General features: G+C 30.1%; 1 long non-coding RNA gene across 3 annotated transcripts in view; it reads left to right on the forward strand.

The window, feature by feature from the left end:
- Positions 1 to 25728, forward strand: part of LOC142330470 (uncharacterized) — a 37026-nt gene that overhangs the window by 5726 nt on the left and 5572 nt on the right. For 2 of the 3 annotated variants that reach the window (XR_012757776.1, XR_012757775.1), the window contains exon 2: positions 23033 to 23165. This is a non-coding gene — a long non-coding RNA (uncharacterized LOC142330470). Of the gene's footprint in view, positions 1 to 11780; positions 11944 to 23032; positions 23166 to 25728 lie in introns of those variants that run through there. The other variant, XR_012757774.1, reaches the window with a different exon arrangement.

Genomic DNA, 25728 nt, shown 5'->3' on the forward strand with positions numbered 1-25728 from the left:
AGGTATTTGTTAGATAAATGAGGGTGAAATGATTTCTTTCTCACCTAGCTGAATGTACTGTTTAATACTGAATTGTAATGTAGGCATTATTTAGCCTTGCAAGGAACATTTTCACTTTGTTTACTGTAGTACCTTTATTTTTCTGGCCTCTGGAACCACCATAAGGTATTACTTCAGAGGATGAGTAGGGATGATGTAATTTGAATGAAGTGTAGTTTTGTGCAGTCTCAGGTTGACTGTACCCAAACCACGGAGGTGGCATAGTGTTTTTCGCAAAATAGCTGATTTCGAAGTGGAGAGTTCCACCATTCAAATCCTAGTAAAGGCAATTACTTTTATACAGATTTGAATACTAGATCGTGGATACCTGTGTTCTTTGGTGGTTGGGTTTCAATTAACATACATCTCAGGAACGGTCTTACCCAAACCACGGAGGTGGCATAGTGTTTTTCGCAAAATAGCTGATTTCGAAGTGGAGAGTTCCACCATTCAAATCCTAGTAAAGGCAATTACTTTTATACAGATTTGAATACTAGATCGTGGATACCTGTGTTCTTTGGTGGTTGGGTTTCAATTAACATACATCTCAGGAACGGTCAAACTGAGACTGTACAAGATTGCACATTCATACATATCATCCTCTGAAGTATTATTTATGGTGATTAAAAAAAAAGTCAACTGTACCTGAGATATGTGGTTAATTGAAACCCAATCACCACAGAATACCAGTTTCCATGATCTGAATGTGAGCCCTCAAAATGAAAATTTGTTTTTTTGCAATTTCAAATTTTAATGCTCAAAATATATTTGTTAAACAAACAATAAAGTCATTAAAATAACTTAATATCCCTCCCCTTATGGGAAGTTCCCAAATTTAAAAAAATTGAATTTTTTTTTTTAAATTCAATTTTAATTTATTTATAAAGCAATTTTAATCTTTAAAAAAGCCTGCTGTTGCATGAACCTCCAAATATTCAAAAAAATTAAAAACATAAAATTGTGATTAAACTAATTAATTTAGTAAATTAATTTTGTGATTAAACTTGCTGGCTATGCCACACAGTTTTTCCAAAACTGAATTGTACATCCTACCGATGAGGACAGGAAAGTTATGGAATTGACTTCTGAATTTTCTTTATTTTTATTTTATAAACGATCGTAGAAATATATTTTTTTAAATATCACTGTGTAAATATTATTATTTCTTTTATTTACTTTTTTATACATTATTTCTTAAATATCCAATGATTATGATCGTTAAACTATCAAAATGGTCATATAGTTTAAATTTTAAGTTAAAAAATTATTGTAAATCTCTTTTTAGTATTTTCTAGTTTTCCAGTGTATAAAAATAAATTTGTATCTTTTGTGTGGGAAATTATATATAAGAGAATGAATAAATAAATAATTAACTTAACTTTCAAGCATAAAAAATACTACCAATTGTCATTTGCATACAGCTTAAAATTTATGGTGATTTTTACTTAATTTATTTATTTATTCATTTTTTCACACTGACTTTTTGTTTAAAAAAGGGAAAATTAAATGATGCTTAACTTTTCCTGAGAAAATAAAAATAGTTGAAAATAATAAATACTGTATGTACTGCCTTGATTTGTTTATGTTGGCTATGAAATTACATAATTATTCTATTGGTATGATCCCCATAATCTATTAAAATAAAAATATATATATTTTTTTTTCTTAGCCTGTGGGTTTGGGATTCGAATGTGGGACTTCCAGATGAAAGGCCAAGACACTACCACTTGCACCACAGAAGCTGGTGTAAGCTTAATCTTAAAAAAAAGCATAATCTAAATAATATTACAACGTACAGGATACCAAGGTGGACGTTGATGGCACTTATTATTTATTTATATAACGCTAATAATTTCTTATTTTTTTAAATTTGTTTAGGGAATATCTTAAATAAAGACGTAAATATACATAACTGACCAAAAGTCCTTTGAAAATTGTTTTATTTGATGACGCCATGAATACCAGAATTCTGGGAATCCGTGTAACATAATCATTAATGGTTTAGTGGGATTGCCTTTTTCAACATAGTGCAGTTTTACATTCTGTAAACAAATAAAATGTAATGAAAATATTAAAATTTGTAGTAAGAAATCAATAGACACAGTTGTAATATATATATATATATATATATATATATATATCATACAGGTGGAGCAGAGAAATAGGATGGTTATAAAACTTATATTATTCGGCCAATTTGAGTGGGTAAGCAGGGCGGATGGGGACATTCTGTTCTTTTGTTCATAGAATTTCACTTTCAGTCAGCATCATGCAGCCGTGTAAGTTAAAGCATTATGTTTTTGCATGTGACTGTTTGTGAAAAATGATGAATCAGTGACCGCAGTCAGTGTGAGTTTTGACACAGATTTAATATCCACCGTGTCTTTGTTCCCACTCGTAACACAATATTATATTAGTTTAATAATGTTCGTTCAGAATGCTCACTGAAGAAAAACAAACCATCAGGTGCCCCCCCACGTACAGTACATACTCCTGAAAATGTGGAAAAGATTAGAGCAACCATGTTTATGAAGTCTAGGCTGCTCTACTCGGAGACATGTTGAGAAACTTCAAATCAGCTATTGCTTGGTGAGGCAAATTTAATACGAAGAACTACATTATCATCCATACAAGTAAGCGGTTGTGCAGAAGATAAAAGAAACAAATTACCTTCAGCGACTGAATTTTGCATCCACTACGTAATCACTTTATGTGAAAAATGAAAACATTGTCTTGTTGATGACTGATAAAACTCATTTTCACTTCAATAGTGCAGTTAACAAACAGAATTGTCGTTATTGGGCTGCTGAGAATCCCTGAGAAATCCACCAAAAACCACTGAACATCCCAAAAGTTACAGTTTGGTGGGCATTGGGGAAAAATTTTGTGATTGGTAATTATTTTTTTGAACAAAATTGTGTTACTGCAGTTGTTAATGCTACATTGAGATGAATATCTTTCTTTTGTCTGAGTTATGGAGAGGGGGATGGTTATGGTGTGAGTGGTTTCAGGACGATGGGGCAACGTCCCACACTGCCCGAGTGTCAATGGATGTTATTTATCCTCTGTTTCTCAACCGCCTCGTATCCAGATTTATTAATGTGCAATTTTTTTGTGGGGATACCTCAATTCACGCATCTATGATACCAAGCCATACATATTTAGATGAATTGAAGGATTTAGATGTATTGGTCAAGAAATCGTCCAAATTGACAAGAGACCTGGTACGAAGAATGAAAGCTAATTTCCGAAAACACTTACAACAATGCATAAACAAAAAGGCACGAAAGAAAGACGTGATTTTTCCAAACATCTATCATTTAATGCTATGTAATAACAAATGTGTATTTGCCAATAAGCTATTTTCAGCAAAAATTAACAATTTTGTGATAAATTAAAAACCATCATATTTCCTTGCTTCACCCTACATGTGTGTGTGTGTGTGTGTATCATCATTATCTCTGATATATATTACAGTTTTCATTTATTCGCTTATTTTATTAAGATTTCAAATGCCTTCTTTATAATATTCGTAGTCAATGGTTACTTTTTCTTTATCACAATGTTCATATTTTATGGATTCCTTTTTTCATTAATGTAATCGTGAATATACTTATAATTTAAAAATTATCACCTTTGTCTTAAAAACAATAGTCACCTCTATTAAACTGAACTTAATTACATGGAAAAAATTCACCTCTGTTAGAACAGAAAACAAAACTGTTTTCCTGTATCTCAATACAATACATAATAGTTATGTTACGACATACTATATTGGTAACTGGAGTGGTTTTATATACTTTTCCTGGTAATTTTAATAAATTACTGATCCATTTAATGTTTCTTTTTACTGATTTTTTTTTTTTTTTTTTTTTTACTGACCCAATTGATTTTTCTTATAATTTATTTAAAATGCAATTAATACATTTTCTGTGACAAACAACATTTTTTTTGAATTTTTAAATAATTTCAATAAAAAAAGAAAAATGTTCAAAAAACTCCATGGTTTTACATTAAATTTACTTTTTAATTATGAATTACAAATAAATGTATTTTATTACATGGAAGTGAAACTAAGTTTTTTTACCTCTTAATCTAAATCAATATAAGCACCACTTACAGCACCTACTGACATCAAACCGATAATTCACCTCTTTCCACACTCTCGTGAGCATGTCTGCAGGAATTGCTTCAACAGCTGCTGTTATTCTTTCCATCGAATTTTAAATCGTAATATAAGTATAATTTTTAATGATCAACTTACAATAAACTTTTGAAAAGCAGACATATTTTTAAACAACCACAAGATTTACATAATTATTCCTACTTTTAATCTAAATGCAAATTCCAATGGTTTTTGGAATTTCATTTTTTTAAATACACTTTTAATCCATTTTACTTTAACGTGTCTTCATGTACATCACTATAACACAGATTATTATTTTAGATATAATCTGGAAATATTTCAAGGTTTATTACTTACATCATTCACATAATCTACACGCGTTTGTTACTGATTGATAGGTTATAACGATCAAATTGAAAAATCATCACAGTTACTTAAGATATATAAATACATATGTTTGAAATTTAATAAAAAAGACCCCCAAATAATTATGAACACGGTACCAGGAGGTGTCTTTGCCTCTAGTCGCCAGACGAGGGAAATGCCAGGCCCGGCATCCCATCACCCAGCAACCGGGACTCGGTTCTTTGTGCTTCGCCTCTAACGGGGACTCAGTCATTCAGCTCAGGGGCTCGAGAGTCCCCGCACTTCAATACCGTCCACCCGTGCAAGCACAGGTGAATAGCAACTCCTTACGGAGAAATGTATAATATTTAAAGTATAAAAAAGTAACTCTTGGTCTGGCTGGGTCCGAACTCGATCGCCCGATTGTCTCTGCACCTGGTGCATCAAGCCTTGCGGCTACACCAGTCTGCTGAATGCACAAGCAAAATATTTTGTATGTAAGTTGTGAAATTACATCAGTTTACTTAGTGCCGACCATCTTGCCGCTAGTATCGCCACACTCGCGCGAATTAAATATGTAGGGCGCACGCGCTTTAGTTAGAATCATTGTATTAAATGAACGAAAAACTATTATATTTAAATAAAATCATAAGTATTTTAAATTAAGATGTGTATGTAAGCCGTGAATCAGAAACAACCCGCAGTTGTAGGACTTTAAGGATCGACTAAAAAGTCCTAAAACTACATTTTCATGTTTATTTTTTGCCCTCACGTATTTACCTAAACATTATTTTATGTGTTTCTATTTTAATTAAACCTTATTTTTATTTTTCTATGAATAATTCACAACATAGGTTTGAAACTTGTACATGGAAAGCAAATCGTAACAAAAGTGAACTTAGGTGGAATAAAGAGAACCAGTAGAAAACCTTGGTTTTCAGAGGATATATTGCAGCTGATGGATGACCGTGGAAAATATAAGAATGCTAGTGATGAAGAAAGTAAAAGGAACTATCGACAATTAAGTAATACTATAAACAGGAATGCAAACTAGCGAAAGAAGAGTGGGTTAAAGAAAAGTGTTCCAGAAGTGGAAAGACAAATGATCACTGGAAAAATAAAAGGAGCATGCAGGAAAGTTAAGGAGAATTTTGTGGTACATAAATTAAAATCTAATAATGTGTTAAAAAAATGGTACACTGATTTATAATACAAAAGGAAAGGTCGATAGGTAGGTGGAATATATTGAAGAGTTATACAGAGGAAATGAATTAGAAAGTGGTGTTATATAGGAAGAAGAGGAAGTCAGGAGAAACAATACTGAGATCTGAAGTTAAGAGAGCATTAAAAGATTTGATTGGTAGAAAGGCTCCTGGAATAAACGGAATATCTGCAGAATTACTACACAGTGCAGGTAAGGAAGCAATAGGTAGATTATACAAACTGTTGTGTAATATTTACGAAAAAGGGGAAGTTGCATCAGATTTCAAAAAGAGTGTTATAGTCATGATACCAAAGAAAGCAAGAGCAGATAAATGTGAAGAATACAGAAAGAACAATTAGTTTACAAAGTCACGCATCAAAAAATCTTAACTAGAATTCTGTACAGAAGAATTGAGAGAAGAATAAAGAAGTGTTAGGAGAACACGATGAGGTTTCAGGAAAAGTATAAGGGCAAGGGAAGCAATTTTAGCGCTCAGATTAATAATAGAAGGAAGAGTAAACAAGAAAAAAACCAATATACTTGGAATTTATAGACCTTTTTTCTTTCTTTTTCCTGTTTAGCGTCCGGTAACTACCGTTTTAGATAATTCTTCGGAGGATGAATGAGGATGATATGTATGAGTGTAAATGAAGTGTAGTCTTGTACATTCTCAGTTCGACCATTCCTGAGACGTGTGGTTAATTGAAACCCAACCACCAAAGAACAGTATCCACGATCTAGTATTCAAATCCATGTAAAAATATCTGGCTTTACTAGGACTTGAACGCTGTAACTCTCGACTTCCAAATCAGCTGATTTGGGAAGACGCGTTAACCACTAGAGGTCTCACATCTTTTGTCTACATAACATAGTTACTCTGATTGTACATCTCAGTTATTGCTCCTTGTTCAAGTCTCTTGATGCTTTTCAAATTTGGTTGTTTCAAAATTGGTTCATTTCCTCTACTAGGGCTATAACTTTAAATTCTGTATAGTTACTTGCCATGTTTGTGATACTTATTAGAACTCTCTACCACCCTAAACGCTATTGTATGCACTTTTGCTATTTCATTTCAGCTTTGTTTTCGCTAAAATTTTTCCTTACTTTTGTTTACACCCGTTTCCTTTAATTATTGTCATTACTCTACCTCAGCACCTTTCAATTCATCTTCCTTAGCCGATTTCCATTGAATGTATTTAACTTGATACCTTTTACTGCATCCTTTGTCTTATACGTTCCTGTTTTCTTCATCCGTTCCTTTTAATATATCAACTCTATTGACTTTATTATTTTTATCTTTTAAATTTATTCATTTGGCTTTCTATGGAAACTACTTTTGTTATAACTTGTAAACTTGTTCCTATTTAATTTGGCTTTAACTTCAGATCATTCTCTTTTAGTTTGTACTTCATTTATTTTTTCAACCTTTTTCTTTAATTGTGTAATTTCAATGAATATCATAAATATATTGTTCATAATAAATCACTTGTTATTGTAATCCGTATCTGTTCCTTGACATATTTTATATCTTTAGATGACCATTATAAAATCTGATTTCTTTCTTTATTTCTTGATTTCATATGTTTGAATCTGCCTCTTTTTTGTTTTATAAATCAGTTTATTCAGTGTTTTAATAATACTTTTAACTTCAGGATGACTTCACATTATAGTTATAATATATTACCATTATAATTTACATTTTTTTTACGAGGCTAACAGATGAATCTTTTAGTTCAGCAGAATATAATTATATACATTTAATGAACAGAACATTCATGTAATTATAATCACAAATAATATTATTTACAGAGTGGCGCAAAATTCACTTGACACTAGGTAAAAAATAATTACAAATAACAAAAGAATTTTTAAAAAAATTAACAATAGAAAATGTAGCATACAATAATTTTAATCCATGATGTTGGTATTACAAAATGTTGATTATTCAGTCGTGTCAAGTTGGCAATACAATGACAAACACACTTAACTGTCTAGATCTGTATGTCAGTTTATTGAAATCAGCTGTAGTTTTCGATTTGGTTTTCAGTGCTAAGTAGTTATAACAATGTTAACGAAAGAAGAAAGGTTTTTGCATTAAAAACTTTTTATAAAAGTGGTGATACTGTAATTATTAATGAGTGGAAGTAGACATCGAGATATATTTAAACAACATGGATGCACCAAGATCTGGCAGCCCAATAACAGTCGCAACAGAGGAAAATGAATTGCATATGTTTAGCAGTGACACAAAGTCCACGAAAATCAACAAGACAATTAGCCTATCAGCTGGAGTTACTACGAAGGTCCATCCAAAGAATGTTACACAAACATAAATTTAAAAACGTTACATTTCTTGTTTACCTCATGGGCTACTTGAAGATGACACAGGTCGATCTTCAGTTTTGTGAATCGATGCTTAACAAACAGAAAGATCTGGAGTTATTCATTAAAATTGTATGGCCTGATGAGGCCAATTTATGCATAACTGCATTTACTTAAAACAATACTGCATACTGAAAACCAATATTTTTTGTTAGAGCAACAAACTCAATCGACCAGGTGTGAGCGTTTGGAGGGGTGACAATATCTTTTGGTGTACTTGGACCATACTTTTTGAAGTACAGTGTCAGGAGATAAATTCTAGGATGTGCTTAAAAATTATGTAGTACCAGGTACTCATGAAGTATGCTAAAAACAGTAAAGAAATTTACTTCCAACATGATGGCACTCACCGAATTATGTCACTGCAGATGGCGATTATTTGAATGAAATGTTTGGCAGAAGAGAGTTTGGTTGACGTGCAGATATTAACATGCTTCCATGTTCACCAGATATTACTCCAATGAATTTTTTGTACAGAGTGTTGTCAAGAAGTCTTTTTATTCTAGAAGGCCTTATACTACTGATGAACTAATATTAAATTTACAATGCATTCAATGATTTGGGCAGTGATAAGAGAACTTTGCCATACAGTGTGAAAGTGCTCCCAAAAGACTGCAGAAATATATTAATGAAGATGGAAAACATTTTGAACATAAAATATAATTGTAAGTACTGTTTATAATAAATAAAATAAAATAGATTCAGTACTTTTACAAACAAGTGTCAAGTGACTTTTGCATTGCTCTTTATAATTATGTAATTGAATTGTGAGATCTTATTCCATAACATTACACACACACATACACATCTTGTTGTCCACCTTGTAAAAACAGTGTTGCCTATTTTGCTTTACTATTTAATAATAATAAAAATAATTTGAAGAAGATACAATATTTCCTTCTTAGTTAAAAAAAAAAATAATTAAATCGAAACATAATGACTTATGTAAAGAATAGAAAGTATTTTTTGTTGATAATATCAATGTAGTCACAGTTTTTGTATTGATGAAAATCCTGATCTTTAAACTTTTAAGGTCCATTATTTTGAAGATACCTTGATTTTGTACACTTGTTTTTTTAATTTACCCTGGTGCTGTCATTGTTGGAATGTTTCTGTTTTCTCAGGAAGTTATGAATTAACTATCGCAGGAATTTTAAGAAGATAATTAGCATTAGAGGGTGAACCTTTTTTCTTAATTTGGAGGTAACGATAATTATTTTATATTCAACTAATCGACGATTGTTTTAAATCAAATGTTTTATGGTACTTGACGCTTTTAATTTTTAAAGTTTGTTAGTTGACTTCACAGTAGTAACTGATCAATACAATGACACAACAATCATAAAATTTAACTTTCTATGTAATCAACCCAACCTCCTCTGCACAGTCATACAAAAACTTCCATAATTCAGAATTTGAATAACACCTGGATTATGGTCTTAACTCCTAGATAAAAGAATTATGTTGTCGATGGTTGATTATGAAATCAGTTTGAAAGTATATCCTTCTACAACCTCAAAATGTTAAACTTTGTTCAAAGTTTATATATTATCTTGAACTCAATGAGACAGATAATAGTACAGCCTGTTACTGGAATAAAAATTCATTTCACTTAATGTACAGAACCTTTTTACAGTGGTAAATGAGATTTTAGTAATTTCATGAGCCGAATAAATATTTTAGACAATAGTAAATCTGCGGTTATAAAATGTCTAATCGATAGTATTTGGAATGTAGAATATTCAAACTAGTCTTTGAGTCTGTCTCATCAATTTCAGTGGATTTGAACATCCGACAAATCTTTTATTTTAAAGAAGTAATTTTCAATACATCGACAACAGTATTCAAAAGAATCAATATTTTAAATATAAATAATATTACTGCAATACAACTCACTTGAATTTACACTATATTCTTAAATTAATGCATCTTCTTAAGTTAGTTAATTTTTAAATGATTTTTACATTAAGTACCTTGTAAACAGCTGTCTAGTTAATCTTTAAAATCTTTGATGTTTACAAACTGATGAAGGCAACAAAAATAATTATAATTTGATGAAGTTTGTGACTTGGCTCCTTAATTTCTGAACCCGATGATCATATGATGAAATCTTAAATTATAAGTGTGTACTCTCTCTGTCATGATATGACCCTACATTTGGATAATGTATCCATCATTTCCTTGAGAAATGGAGCGGTCATGGAGGTTCAGATTCCTAGCCACTAAGATCATCTGATCTAACACCTTTTAGATTTTTACATCTGGAGATGTATGAAAAATATTGTATATAAAACAAAAATACATTCTCATGAGGAATTAATTGTTCGCATTATGGACGCTGCCTAGTAACTTAAAGATAGCCCTGAAGAACTATGAAGAGCTACAAAAGCAGACGCGAGCCAAGAAATGTTTTGAAACTGGCGGGCTTGTTTTTGAATATTTATTATAAACCAGTAGGTACGATCTTCTGTATTGTTTCTAAATAAAATTTTAATATTTCTAAATGTTTATTTTATTAGACTTATCTTACACCATTTTGTTTGGAATTAAGTTCTCTACAAGTTTTATTTAAAGGTTTTACATGTTTATTACACATTTAACAAACTTATTGTATGTCAAACATAAAAACTGTTTTTTACCCTAATTTATTGATTTTCATCCCAGATTACTTAAAAACTACTGCAGATACAGTTGTGGTAGATATTTTATTCAACTTTTAAGGTAAAAAACCATAGAAATCTAGTGATTTCTACTCCCTAATTAATGTCCAAAAAATTTCATTATGACCTCTTTCACCGGGGTTGCTGAAGTCTGGGTGAAATCTGTCATTAGACATTACTCACAAACTAAGCATTTTAGGGTGTATGTTTATATGAACTTTTTCCATTAATTTCATGTGTAGAATATGTTATGAAAATCCTGGAAGAACTTTTTTGTATACTCTGTATATAACTTTATTTCAATTAATTTTTTCTTCTTTTGATCCTGTTTAGCCTCTGGGAATCACAATCGGGTATTACTTTTGGGGATGATATGTACGAGTGTAAATGAAGTGTAGTCTAGTACAGTTTTAGGTGGGCCATGTCTGAGATGTGTGTGTAATTGAATCCCAACCACCAAAGAACACCGGTATCCGCTATCTAGTATTCAAATTCTGTATTAAAGTTACTAGGATTTTAATGTTGGAACTCGCGGTTTCGAAATCAGCTGATTTGTGAAAACGCGCGTTCGCCAATAGACCAACCCAGTGGGTGTAATGTCAATTTCAAAAAATAAAAAATAAAATTAGATGTATTTAACGTTCTATTACTTTTAAGTAAAATATTTACATTTTATAAACAATAGCGATTCTACTAAAATAATAACCTCCAAATAAATAAATATCTTAGACAAGTTGGTTATAGTTTAAAACGTGTAAACCTCCGTCTAGAATATATTATTGTGACCAACTGTTCGTTTTCTATTGGAGCTAAAGAACATAATAATAGTATAAAGAAAGGCTGTTTCGATAAATCCAATTATGCTTATCACATTTTATAAAAATGTGACATAATTACAGCTAATTATTACAAAAATAATAACTAAAAATTTTATATATTTTTTAATAACAATAAATTAATCAATGAACATATCAAATTTGAAGATGATTTTCTATCTAAATTAATAATTATAACTTGCCTAACTTGTTGTTACAGCAATGACAACTTGTTGTTAGGTTATCAATTATATTATATAGTTATAATTTTTTATTTACGTTTTTAATTTTAATGTTTTAATTTACAAAAAAATACCTCTCCTGAGGATGGACAAATGACCCAAATACCTTGGGATATAATATAAATTGTTGGTAAGGGTGATTTTTATATTATAACAAATTATTTAACATAACTTGCCACTTAATAAATAAATGTTTTTTTCTGATCGGAACAAAATCCTGTTAATTAGTCAAGGTTAGCGAGCGTAGGTTAAGTTTGATTAAATTATATTTATAAAATAAGTAAATATAAATAACCATGTATTAAAATTAATAAAGAGACTCTTTTGAATCTATGTTAAACTCTATATCGGCCAATTTTTCACCGAAATCTGATTGACTACTTTGTTTTTAAACAAAGCTGTAGCTGCAGTGGCGTTATAAGTAAGTACCAATTATTTAATCAAACACATGAAATGATATTAATGTAAATACATTAATTTTGAAATATTACTACAAAATAATTAACAGCTAAGAAATCGTTACTGAAAATTATTACGAGCATATAGTATATCTGTACATGTTGAAGGTAAATCATATGTTTGTCTTTTTTTTAATTCATCAACAGAACAATATTGTTATTGTAAAAGTAAACTTTTAATTGTAAAATAAACTGATTGTACCTTTCTCATAAAGTGTGCATTGGTAATAAACTGAAAGCTCTTCTTTTTTTTTCTCTTCAAAACTCATGTTTTTAAAAAACCCAAAAACTGGACATTACACATTATACGAGAAAATATTTAGGCATAATATATGTTCATAATGATTACAAGCTTAGTGTTTTGTAAAGATTCTTCAGAGTAAAACTGTTCACTCCATTTTGTTAACAAACAAAATCAGTTTGATCATCCCACAAGAATTTATCAAATCAAAAACTTCTGCGGACAACAAAAATGCTATCAATATCCCTAATGGGAATTCTGGCCATGCAATCTGCAATGTTATGTCTACCTGAGAAGCACAATGTGACTGTTTTATACATATTTTAAATTAGATGGTTACAATGCATCCATTGAATAATTTTTTGAAGCTGCAATTAAGCAATTCTCAATTTCTTTTTAATAATTATCTTTAGAAATAGTAGTTGTGTTACCTGTGAGAAGAGTTATAATGAATGGCTAAAGATTTTGAGGAAGATCATTAATAAACAATAAAGAAAGCAAAAACTTTTATCTGAGTTGCACCACATTCTACATTTTGAAGTGAGAACCTAAATTTACATGTGCATTTTTGTCAAAGATAAAATTTCTACTACCTGTTCACAATTTGTGAGGTACAACTTGAAAAGAAAGTTTCTCCTCCGATACTGATACCACAGCTACAAAGTAGTTTTAAAAATATTTCAGAAAATTGAATATGAAATTGTTTTATCTTAAAGAATTTAAAATACTTTACAAAAACTGGGAAATTGCTACATCTTGTTAGACGTGTTTGCTAATGGAAATATAAAAATTAAATTACCTTATCAGTATAATAGTACATCTGCTGTTAAGCTGTCCCATCAGTACACTGCACAATAATATTTATCAAGAATAAACATAGCAATATACATATACATTTTCTTTAATTATATCACGCATTTGAGTATGATATTTTAAGTACGTTATAATACACATCTTACTCTGTTCAAGTAGCATTTGGATAGGTAATACAGAACATACTTTAAGAACTGATTCAGTATATGAAAAACAGAATAAAAATCCATTTATTACCATCAACTATTCTATCTATCTATCTATATTATCAGTCCCTTTTTTTGTTTTTTTTTTTTAATTTATTTCTCATTAATAAGTTGTGAGGTATCTTGATAATATTATTTGTTATACTTTTTATATTTTCAGATAAACTAGTAGATATATGACAAATACAGCTTCATTTTGTAGTAAATTCAACAATAAATTAAGCTCTAAAAAAAAGAGATAGAATAACTACAGTGAAGATTAAATTAAATTGTAAAATGGAATTATTTTTTGCAATAGTATTGTATTTTAATTTATGTATAAATTTATAGCAACAATATTTTAAAAGTACAACCACTATATCCCCATTTTTTTGTGTTTTTGTTTTCTTTTTTATCACAAAAGATATGAAGGTAAAATGAAAAGTAATAAATTTATATGATTAAGAATTTAATATAGTGCTAAGAACAAAGTAATGCTGTATGATAACAGGATGATCTCGGAGACAAATGTTAGATTTGAAGGTGTAATAAATCATGAAAGTGTATTTTATATGATATTGCTGAGAATAGATTGGAAGTGACAGTTTATGCCGATAGTAGACTACACCAACAGCAGCTGTAAGGCGAGTTTATTTTTTTTAGAAATTATGGTTTGATAACAGAAACTTTCCCACTGTACCTCTCCTGAACAACATTGCAAAATGCCAAAAGTTTGATTTAAAATAGAATTTTTCTTTATTGGTCAATAAATAAACTGCAATGATTACATTAATTTTCAGTGATTACCTCTTCATCTCATATGTTCTATTAAAATTATATTTTTTGGCTTAACTGTTAAGAATTTTATTATCACAAAATGACATTTATTAAAATATAATTTTAAACTAAGTTAAGGCAGAAACTACATGTAAGTGCAGGTACAGAAATTTTTAGTGGATTATAAAGTAAATTATTTACTACCATAATTTACAGGAAAGTTTCAATCAAAAATCACGCCTGAAAGTGAATTAATGATTTAAAGGGTTTTCGTCTCTGCGAGCTTTATTCTTTTAACACTTGATTCAAAAAATAAAATCTAAGTGGTCTTTATATGATTTGAAAATTATAATAATCTAGCAAATTTTGTAAATTCTGAATAAGAATATCGGTGGTTATAAATATCATTTCCCAACAGTGAAAGTAAAGATGTCACTCTTACCCCAAAAAACATAAAAAACTTTCTGATGAAAATTAAGTAGATCGTTTCTCTCTTTGAGAGATACACTAAAATCTGCCACAATATGCTTCAACTCTTATATAAAGTAATTTGAAAGACAACCTGAAACTTTAGATGTTATCCAAATTAATCGCTTTATTACTAATATTGTATTGATCTTAAAGACAAATTATTATTCATACAATGGAATTTAATTACATTCATAAGCCTCTTTTTAGAGCTAAGCCTTTAAATATTATAATAAAATAAATAAAGATTAGTAGAATCAAGAGTCAATGAGTTAATCCCAAGTTTTCGTAATTCTTTTAAATGTTTTCTCTCAACTTAAAAAACACCTATGGAACTTTTTTTCTTTTTGTTAGAGCCCTTCTAATCTTTCCTTACACATGGTCTTCCCCTCCATAAGAGCTGCTGAACATTCTTAAATGTACATTGATGTTACCGCTTTTCTACATTAAATTTTTAATGGTTTTTACTTATTGTATTGCACATTTTATATATTGTAATAATTAAATAGAAAACTCACCAATTACTGTTTCCTCTCCAATCTAATTTGATGAAAATCACAATTCTATTTATGATTAAATTCTGGGATAAAAGTCCTCCATCTGACATTACTGAAAAAGAAAACTTACCAGTTTAATTATTATTAAATTATTATAAATAAGTAACAGACAAGTCTATAAGTTGTATTAGTATAATTTTTAGTTTAATGATATTTAGTTCACACATAATTCAATCCACCAATAAATTATAAAATTTAATTTTATATTTTTTGTTATGAAGAAATTTGGTGAATTAAATTATAAGAAGTGCACATTAATTCATCAAGACATCTAAGTGTAGTCTGTTGTGCTTTTAATATAATAATTTGCCTGTGATATAAGTCTCATAAGCAAAGAGATATCACTCTGTTAAGGGGCCATTAAGAAAGTAGCTATTGCCTCAGCCTAAGAGATTTATCCAGAATTTTATCAAATATAAAACTCAAAGATGTAATCTATATTCATGGAATCTATTTGAGGAATAAGGGATTCCAATCGACTCAAGGAGTCTAGTTCATAATAATAATAATTAATATTTTTATGTCTCTGAAGGAGTCACTCAACAGATAACCTGACATGACACATATCTATTTCCAAAAAAAACGCTGACCCAGTCTTAATAAAAACTCACATCACAAGTTAGGCTTGCTGAGGTAAATGGATATTTTAATTGTTTTTCAGATGCCTTTCCCTCAAAAATTATTGCATACCAGCACGAAGCTGAGCAAACTATAGATGATATTCAGCCTTGAAATTGGCGCTTTTATTCTGTTCATGACATTGAATTGTTATATAGTGTCATCATAAATGTAAAGATATCAACTTTATATGGTATCATTTATATCTTGCGTGACTTTTATAACACAGAAGTCACAGATCAGGAATTTATAATGTAATCAATTGTTCATTCTGTTTAGTGCTGGTAAAGGAGCAATTGATGAAAGACATGTTGATATCTCTGTTTCCAACTGTGAGATGTGTTTTGCAATTAATTTTTTGTGAGCAAGCATACAGTGAAACTAAAATCTGTAGATTACAATCTCATGTTTATAATAATATTATGAGAGACATAGTCGTGATGCCAGAAAATTAGAGAGAAACAAGCCAAACAGATTCAAATGATATTATTGAACTAAAAAATGATTGTCACAATATTTTGGGAACAAAAGAATCTACTAGCAGAATTCATGGAACTTGGGACTGCAGCAATATCAGAATCTTATTATTAATTGAAGGAGTTTGGACAAATCAAACCGTGCAAACTGCTCACAATGGTGATTATTCTTCTGAATGAAAACGCATAACCTTACACTAAAGGCCACTCAAAGGCTTTAGTTGTCGGTTCAAGTTGGAGATTTTTATTGTTACTCCTATTGTTTAGACACTGCTTGAATACAATCTCTTTATTAAGATAAAGATTTGTCTGTTAATCAGTATATTGAAACAAACAAGGGGTTCAAAAATGGATGGGTGGTGGATTTCTAAAATCATTTCTACAAAAGTTGGTGTTGTAGTGCAACAAGTGCCCGAGAGTGGAGCATTTTTAGGGAAAAGTGTAGTGCAGATATGTTTATAAGATAAATGATCTAAATAACAAAATATTTAGACACTGTTTTTTTTCTTACCAAAATTCATTCATGTACATGATGCCATATTTGTCTATACATTGTGGAGAATGGACTTTTCATGATAGCTTTAGATTTTTACTAAAGTAAAACTTGGCAGTTTTTCTTAATTTGTCCTAAAATTGCATAAGAACAGCTGAACAATGTTTTGTAATCAAGAATTACCTTAAACCTGATTGATGTTTAAATATTTATTTTAAAACATAATAGAAGAACCGCAGCTGTTATGATAATTCTTTTTTATTTCTAGTTACTTAGGATGAAATTGTACCTTGAAAATGTAAATCAATAAAATAATTATAGTCATTTGCCATAAACAAAAGATTGAATGCGACAAGAGACGACATGCAAGTCCCACAAAATGGCAATGTATCATGAGAAGTAGACATGTATGATGACATCATACAGGTATCTGTTGTTGCCTACTACAGAGCTTAAAATTTTATTCAGTCTAGCTTCAATTGTCTATACTGTGTGTTGTGTTCACACAGTTATTATTGTTTTGCTATATTTTCATAAATTCTTTATAATACTGAAGAGACTTTTTCTCATTTTTATTTCCTACATGGCCTCTGAAAAACTTTTTGGATGCTCAAATCAGCCAGACAATTATTGTTTCATTAGAGGTAAATTTATGCATAAATCTCAAAGAAAGACTTACTCATGAATCGATAAAAACTGCCTATAAATTTTATTTTGATTGCGCATCAAGGGATGAAATCTGGGTGCCTCATGTTATTTCTATATCGTGCTCAGTAACCGAATGGTTGAAGGGGAAACAACAAGTCCTCCTATTTACTGTACTGATGGTTTGTAACACTTCACACTGCTACTTTTGTATGACAAATATTTGGATTTTCATTCAAAAAAAGAAAGTTCATAAAATATACAGATGTATCCTCAGGTCCAAAGCTGGTACCAAATGGGGGATAGGAGTTACCTATACCTGTACCACCATCTAATCCAACATTTTTAGAAAAACAATCTGAAAATGTAGTGGATGTTGAAAAATTTCTTCCTGTATCCGATGAGACCTCACTTAATTCAACAATATGAACTTAATGATATAGTTTGTGATTTAAAGTTATTAAAGCAGAAAGCTGAACGTCTTGACATCTAGACTACAACAGTTGAATCTTTTGGCAGAAAAAACAAAATTTACTGTGTTTGTAACACGAAATAAAACTTATTCAACTTACTTTATGAGGAGTTCATTGCGCATTTGTACTGATGTCGATGCCCTGATGAAAGAGCTTGGAATTCAGCATGTTCCTGAAGAATGGCTTTTTTTATTGACTACTAAGTTAGCATGAAAGCAGTTTTATAAGGTAATGGTTACAAACAGACATCCGTTCCATTAGCTCATGCAGTCTACATGAAGGAAATGTATGAAAATGTGGCATGAGTATTAGAAGCGATAAAATACAAAGAGCATTTGTGGCAAGTTTGCAGTGATTTGAAAGTTGTGCTTTACTTCCTGCTTTACAAGGAGGGTTTACAAAATATTGTTTTTCTTTGTTTTTGGACTAGTCATGGTACAAAAGGTCTTACTAAGTAAAGAACTGGCCATTCCAGCAGAACTTTATGCCTGGTGAAAAAAATGTAAAGAATTTATCATTAATTAAGAGTGGTAAGATCATACAATCACAATTTCACATTACAATTGGACCAATGAAAAACACCAAGATGGATGAGGATTTAATCATTTAACAATAAGTTTTTCCTAAATTGAGTGATTGTAAGTTCAAGGAGAGTACATTTATCAATCCACAAATCAAAATGCTTAAGGATTTAACATTTGAGGATAACTTAGTGAATGTGCATTAGCTGCATGGAAGTCCTTCAGAGACATTATTGGTGTTTTTTAGGCAATACAAAAGATAAAACTAATTTTTTTTGGTTAATAAACTGTTAAAACAACTACAATCTTTCTGTAGAAAGATTTAGTATGTAAAAATTCATTTCTTACACTCCCACCTAGACTTTTATCCTGAAAATTTGGGCTCTGTCAGTGATGAGCAGGGAGACCATTTCCGTCAGGATATTCTGACCGTGCAGCATTAGTGTACCAAGGAAGATGGGATGCTAGAATGATTGACTACTATTGTTTGTTTTTATTTAGAGAAACTGATCAAACATTGTACAAATTTGTCAACAAATTTTTAAAATTCAGTTCCGATGATTTAAACATTTAAAAACTGTATTGAACATATTTCAATTCATTTGTGTTTGAACAAACAAAAATTTAGCTGATTTAAACAAATTGTAAATGAATACACATAAATAATAACTCTTTTGAAATATTGTTATCACACCGATTGTGCATTTATTGGTAAATAAATCTTATGTATCTATAAGTGCAATGTATTACTCAAAATTTATAAGTTTTGAATTCAGCACCCAAAATTTGTTAAAATCACTATGTACGATTCTAAATATACATGTTTTGCTGCATTTTAAAAATTCTGTTAGTCATTTATGATACTCACCTTTCTTCAATCCAGATTTGAAACTACGGTGATAGTCATTTTAACTAAAATTTTCTTTAGCTTCCATATTCCATTTTACACCTTCAACATTACATTTGAGTAATCAGGAACCATTTCTTTTCTCACAACTTCCATGAGTTTGAAAGTACTCCCAGTACAGCAACTACAACTCAAAATCACTTGTCAAAAAGATTAATAATGTACATAATATGAATTGTTAATTTTTTTTTTTTTTTTTTTTTTTTGTTTTGCGTAGGAGGAGGGAAAAGCTGTGTCAGCCACCGTCTGTGCCCGCAACAGACGGTAGTGTCGGGCTCTCACCGACTAAAAAACCTCCCCCTTTATGAAATAGGAATTGGACCTAACCATGCAACACAAATACATTGAAAATATCATATTCTATCAATGGGGAAACCTACTGGGATCCTATTAGGGATTGGGATCGCGAACGCGACTTAACTAAGTAATAATAAAATAATATCTACCTGAAAAACATACATAATAATATTGTACCTGAAAAACATATACAAAACTTTACATATACTTTCATAAACTTAATCTACATTGCTTATCTAAGTAATTTTAATGTAAAATTTATGTTGAACCTGAAACAGAAACATACACAAAAGTACACATAAAAAATTCCCTACAGGAAAGTTCCTATCAGGGGACCCTACTGGGAGTTGGGACCTACCGCGATTTTATCAGAATATTACTGTCAACTTAAAAACTACACAACTTAATAATAACATGGAAATTTATAATATGAAACAATAATAACAAAAGTAAGTACCTTTAATAGAAAATTATCCTATAGTAAAAGGGAGTACCACAATGTAAGGAGGGCCACTTACATGGCAGCTCTCCCTTAGATTATTAAATGAACCGTTGAGTTACCTGAAACAAAAGAAAACAAAACAAATTCAATTAGCAGTTGTGAAATTAATATAGTTTTGTTTTAGTTAATAAATTCATTTCATTTATGATAACATTGACCTTTTTCTAACAAAAATATTTATTAGGAATGATTAGATGGTCCATTTTTACTCCTTAAATATTTAGCCTGGTAGAACTATTTATATAGACATTTTTTACAGAAATAGAATCGCTAGCTAGGTAGGTACATAAGAAAATCTTTACCCTATTCCAGACTAGATAGATACCAAGAACACTGAATTTTTTACATCTCCGACATCGTTAGATATCCAGTGAGAAATCATTGAAAAACACCATTCTAATAGATCAAGGTGGAAGAAAATAAAGGAATAAAGTGGAGGTTAGAAAGGCGTAATCTACAAGGATTGCTAAACAAGACAACTCGCTCAAAGAAATTCTAAGCCCCTTTTAAGGCAGCAGGGATTCCTCTCGTACAAGATCAGAATGCTTTTACCAAGAATAGAAGCAAAAAAATTATTCTGAATTAAGATTCACCGACATAGATGGTAACAGATCTATATCACATACAGGAATGTGTGTTATATGAACCGGTTTGGCTGAGCTAAAATTTTCAGCTAAGAATAATGTTGAACGGTAACAAAAATCGATACAGGATGTCTGTACACCACATGATCCTTTTACTAATTTTTATATATATATTTTTTTTAAATTATACTTAATATTTTTATAGAATGAACTGCATCATTTATTTTCTTATTATTTTCACAATTTTATGTAGGTTTCCACTTGCTTTGATCGCTCTGGTATTTAAAATTCATGAAATATTTATTTATGTACCATCTACTTGGCAAGTATATTCTACAAATTTTGACAAAGAGGTGCGAGCATGGTTTCATTCAATTTTAAAACCGCTGTCAGGCAATAGATTCATCGCCAAAGCAAGCAAAACAATAAAAGAGTAAACAGAATTTCCTTGTCAAAAAAGAAAAAAAACTTGTGAAACCACTTCTAAATTTCCACACAGTATATCTTCTATTAAAATAATGCGTTAAATGAAGATATCGCTTTGTTTCATCTATCAAAACCCGCTCTCTATCTGTAAACTTACATAAAACTCATTTTTATTATAATTAAAAGTTTCGGGATATCCAAGTGAAAAGATGACTGTAACGACAATAGTTTGATTCTTATTTCATTCATTTTACATTATGAAATCTCTCAAATCCAATTGCTTTTCATGACTATTCTTTACATTATAAACAAATGATTGTTGTCAACAAAAAGAATAATTTAGTTTAATTATATATTGCATTTCAATTTTATTAACAATGATGAAAAAATCAAGTGATGTACTGCTAACTGATAAATACTCAAAATATTATTAGGAAGGTTAAAATAAAAATATGAATAACAGTCTTCTTGAAATATCATAAGCCAAGAAATGTACATAGTAAGCTTATGAAGTTTCATTGCTCTAACTAACAAAATTCATAAATAAAAATTTTTGTGTATATATATATATATATACACACACACACACAAATTATATATATACACAAATTATATATATATATATATTTAAAATTTAACATTATATGAAATATAAACCACTTAAAACACAGTAATTAGATTAGTTATACTTACCTTATTTATTTCCAATAACCAGTTTGTGCAGTATCTTGCATCTTCAGTTGGTATTAAATTATAACTAATTCTTTTTAATTGATTTGTATTTTTTTTCATTATAAATATTTTCACAACTACATTTATGTTCATAATATCATTTAAAATTTCACAATTAACATTTAATTTATGTTAAAAAAGAGAACTCATTAAAAAGAATAAGTTTTAATGTAATAAAAATAGAATTTAATACAGACTGAAGATGCAAGGTACTATGAAAAACAATCAATGGAAATTAATATGGCAAGTTTAACTTATCTAATTACTGTGTTTTGGTGGTTTATATTTCAAATAAAATATATATATCGGAGACAAATTAGGCATTGACCAGATAATGGTATTTCTTGATATGTATACTAAGTTTCTGCTTTTTATTATACTGATGTTTCTTTTATTGCATTTATATTGTAATTTGCCACACAAACTTTCTGTGCTGCGCATGACATTTTATGTCAGATCTACCTAAAATTTTTATAAAAGTAAGAAATAAAAGTAACTGCAGTATCAAAAAAGAAAGTTACCTATCAATGATGTAAACTGGGGTCTAAACTAATACCTTTTTCTGTTTAGCCTCGGGAACCACCATAAGGTATTACTTAAGAGGATGATATGTATGAATGCAAATTAAGTGTAGTTTTGTTCATTATCATGTTGACCGTTCTTGAAATGTGTGGTTAATTGAAACCCTACCGTGAAAGAATGCCGATATCCACAATCTAGTATTCAAATCCATTTAAAAGTCTACTAGGATTTGAACCTTAGAACTGTCGACTTTGAAATCATTTGATTTGCAATGATGAGTTAACCACTAGACTAGACCGGGTGGGTTAAAGCCCTGACCCTGGCCTTGGCCCCTGGTACAAGGAAAGTGATAGTGGCTGGTTGAAGCCACAGAGTGAGTAGCTCCATTTCTTGGTTGCTCTAACTGAAGCTAAACATTACATAAATGGATGGAGTCTTTTAATAAATACTAGTATTATTGGGAAATATATATGATGTAGTAAAGAATTAGTAGTACCTTAATATTTTACCATTTGTGTACACAGCTTTACATTCATCACCACGGCTAATCCAAGGATCAAATCCATCGAGCAGCTGAAAGAATCGATCGATCTGGTACTCTGAAGATATAGGACGCAGGATGAAGTGAAAAGTTGATGAGATGTTGAATATAACCTGGTAATCTGTATTATTTCAAGTCTTATTTTTATTTATAGTTTGTAAATTTTTGTAGTGAGGAAGATAACGTCAATTTCACACTTTAATCTTGATCGCACTTCAATTTCACACTTTATTTACACCAATCACTTATTTCCCCCACAATTTCAAAATATGTTATATAAGATAAAATAATTACATACTAAAAACCAGAATCAGTTCATACCTTTTTAATATGAAAGGCAAATATATTACATATAAAAATGATTAAATTTTGAAGTAATTTGGATTACTGTTAAGCTAGATGAATTTTTTCAAATAATCATTCTACTTGTGTAAGTTAATTTTTTTAATAAAAAACTTAGCGAATAAAATGAAATAATTTATTATGGCACCTCTAAAATCAGCTGACCCTGGTTTGAAAAAATTAAACTAACATGCAAGCATGCATCTTCTTTGAAGCAGGTGGCTGAACGCTGATTGGGAAAGCAAAGGGGGTATTCAAAATTTAAAATCTTTCAAATAAAATAAAAAATTCTTAAAACTGTAATTAGATATAAATATGCTCTAACCTTCAATTTGATTAACACCTACCAAAAAAATTTAAGGAATAGCTTATGTAATATAATAAATATAAAAAATATATATATATAAAAATAAATATATAACCAGATTTAAAAGCTACAGTTAATTAAGAAATTGCCTCTATATCTTTACGTATTTTTTAAATTTCTTGAACTTATTTAAATGATTAATTTTGTCAATGAAATTAATAAAATTTAAATAATTTATAAAAAGGATAATTTTAAAAACCTACTCATTAATATTTCAAAAAAATTGTATAAAGCAATTTAAACTACAAGAGGAATTTTTACGTGATGTAATAAAAAAAAAAAAAAAAAAAATGTAAATTGATTTATAAGGAGGACTTCAGCCGCTGGTAGTGAAGTGATGAGCTGAAAAGACAAAGAAACATAATAAACACAGAATAACTATAAATATTATGAATAAAATATTTCTAACATTAACATATTTATATATCACCCCCCAATATATAAACACATTTATGTACACAGCACCCCCCCAACCGAAACCCGATGAACGATATCGGGATGATGAAATACGGTCGCGACGCGGTTGACGCGGTACGAATGCTTTATGTACCGTGCACTTGCTAGAACTATTCATTGCATACAACATAGATATTTACAATGTCAATTTGTAATCAAGAATCATAATTAAAAATAATTTTGTATCATATTTGGTACCTGATAAGCTAAGATGTGAATAATACATCCTGAACTGTGCAAGAGCACATCGAATCTCCTACCAGTTAAGGAAAAAGTTGAAATAATATACACCCTGAACTGTTTCAGAGCATATCAGATTTGCTATGTGTTGATCAAAAATTTAAGAAGGTTACACCCTCAACTGTGTCAGAACATATCAGATTTGCTAGCTGTTGAGTAACAATCTAAAATAATACACCATGAATTGTCAGAGCATATCAGATTTGCTAGCTGTTGAGCAACAATCTAAAATAATACACCCTGAATTGTCAGAGCATATCAGATTTGCTAGCTGTTGAGCAACAATCTAAAATAATACACCCTGAATTGTCAGAGCATATCAGATTTGCTAGCTGTTGAGCAACAATCTAAAATAATACACCCTGAATTGTCAGAGTCTAGCTGTTTAGCAACAATCTAAAATAATACACCATGAATTGTCAGAGCATATCAGATTTGCTAGCTGTTGAGCAACAATCTAAAATAATACACCCTGAATTGTCAGAGTCTAGCTGTTGAGCAACAATCTAAAATAATACACCCTGAATTGTCAGAGCATATCAGATTTGCTAGCTGTTGAGCAACAATCTAAAATAATACACCCTGAATTGTCAGAGCATATCAGATTTGCTAGCTGTTGAGCAACAATCTAAAATAATATACCATGAATTGTCAGAGCATATCAGATTTGCTAGCTGTTGAGCAACAATCTAAAATAATATACCATGAATTGTCAGAGCATATCAGATTTGCTAGCTGTTGAGCAACAATCTGAAATAATGCACCCTGAATTGTCAGAGCATATCAGATTTGCTAGCTGTTGAGCAACAATCTAAAATAATACACCCTGAATTGTCAGAGTCTAGCTGTTTAGCAACAATCTAAAATAATACACCATGAATTGTCAGAGCATATCAGATTTGCTAGCTGTTGAGCAACAATCTAAAATAATACACCCTGAATTGTCAGAGTCTAGCTGTTGAGCAACAATCTAAAATAATACACCCTGAATTGTCAGAGCATATCAGATTTGCTAGCTGTTGAGCAACAATCTAAAATAATACACCCTGAATTGTCAGAGCATATCAGATTTGCTAGCTGTTGAGCAACAATCTAAAATAATACACCCTGAATTGTCAGAGCATATCAGATTTGCTAGCTGTTGAGCAACAATCTAAAATAATACACCCTGAATTGTCAGAGCATATCAGATTTGCTATGTGTTGATCAAAAATTTAAGAAGGTTACACCCTCAACTGTGTCAGGACATATCAGATTTGCTAGCTGTTGAGTAA

This window comes from Lycorma delicatula, chromosome 9 (assembly GCF_047948215.1).
Source record: "Lycorma delicatula isolate Av1 chromosome 9, ASM4794821v1, whole genome shotgun sequence".
NCBI lineage: Eukaryota > Metazoa > Arthropoda > Insecta > Hemiptera > Fulgoridae > Lycorma > Lycorma delicatula.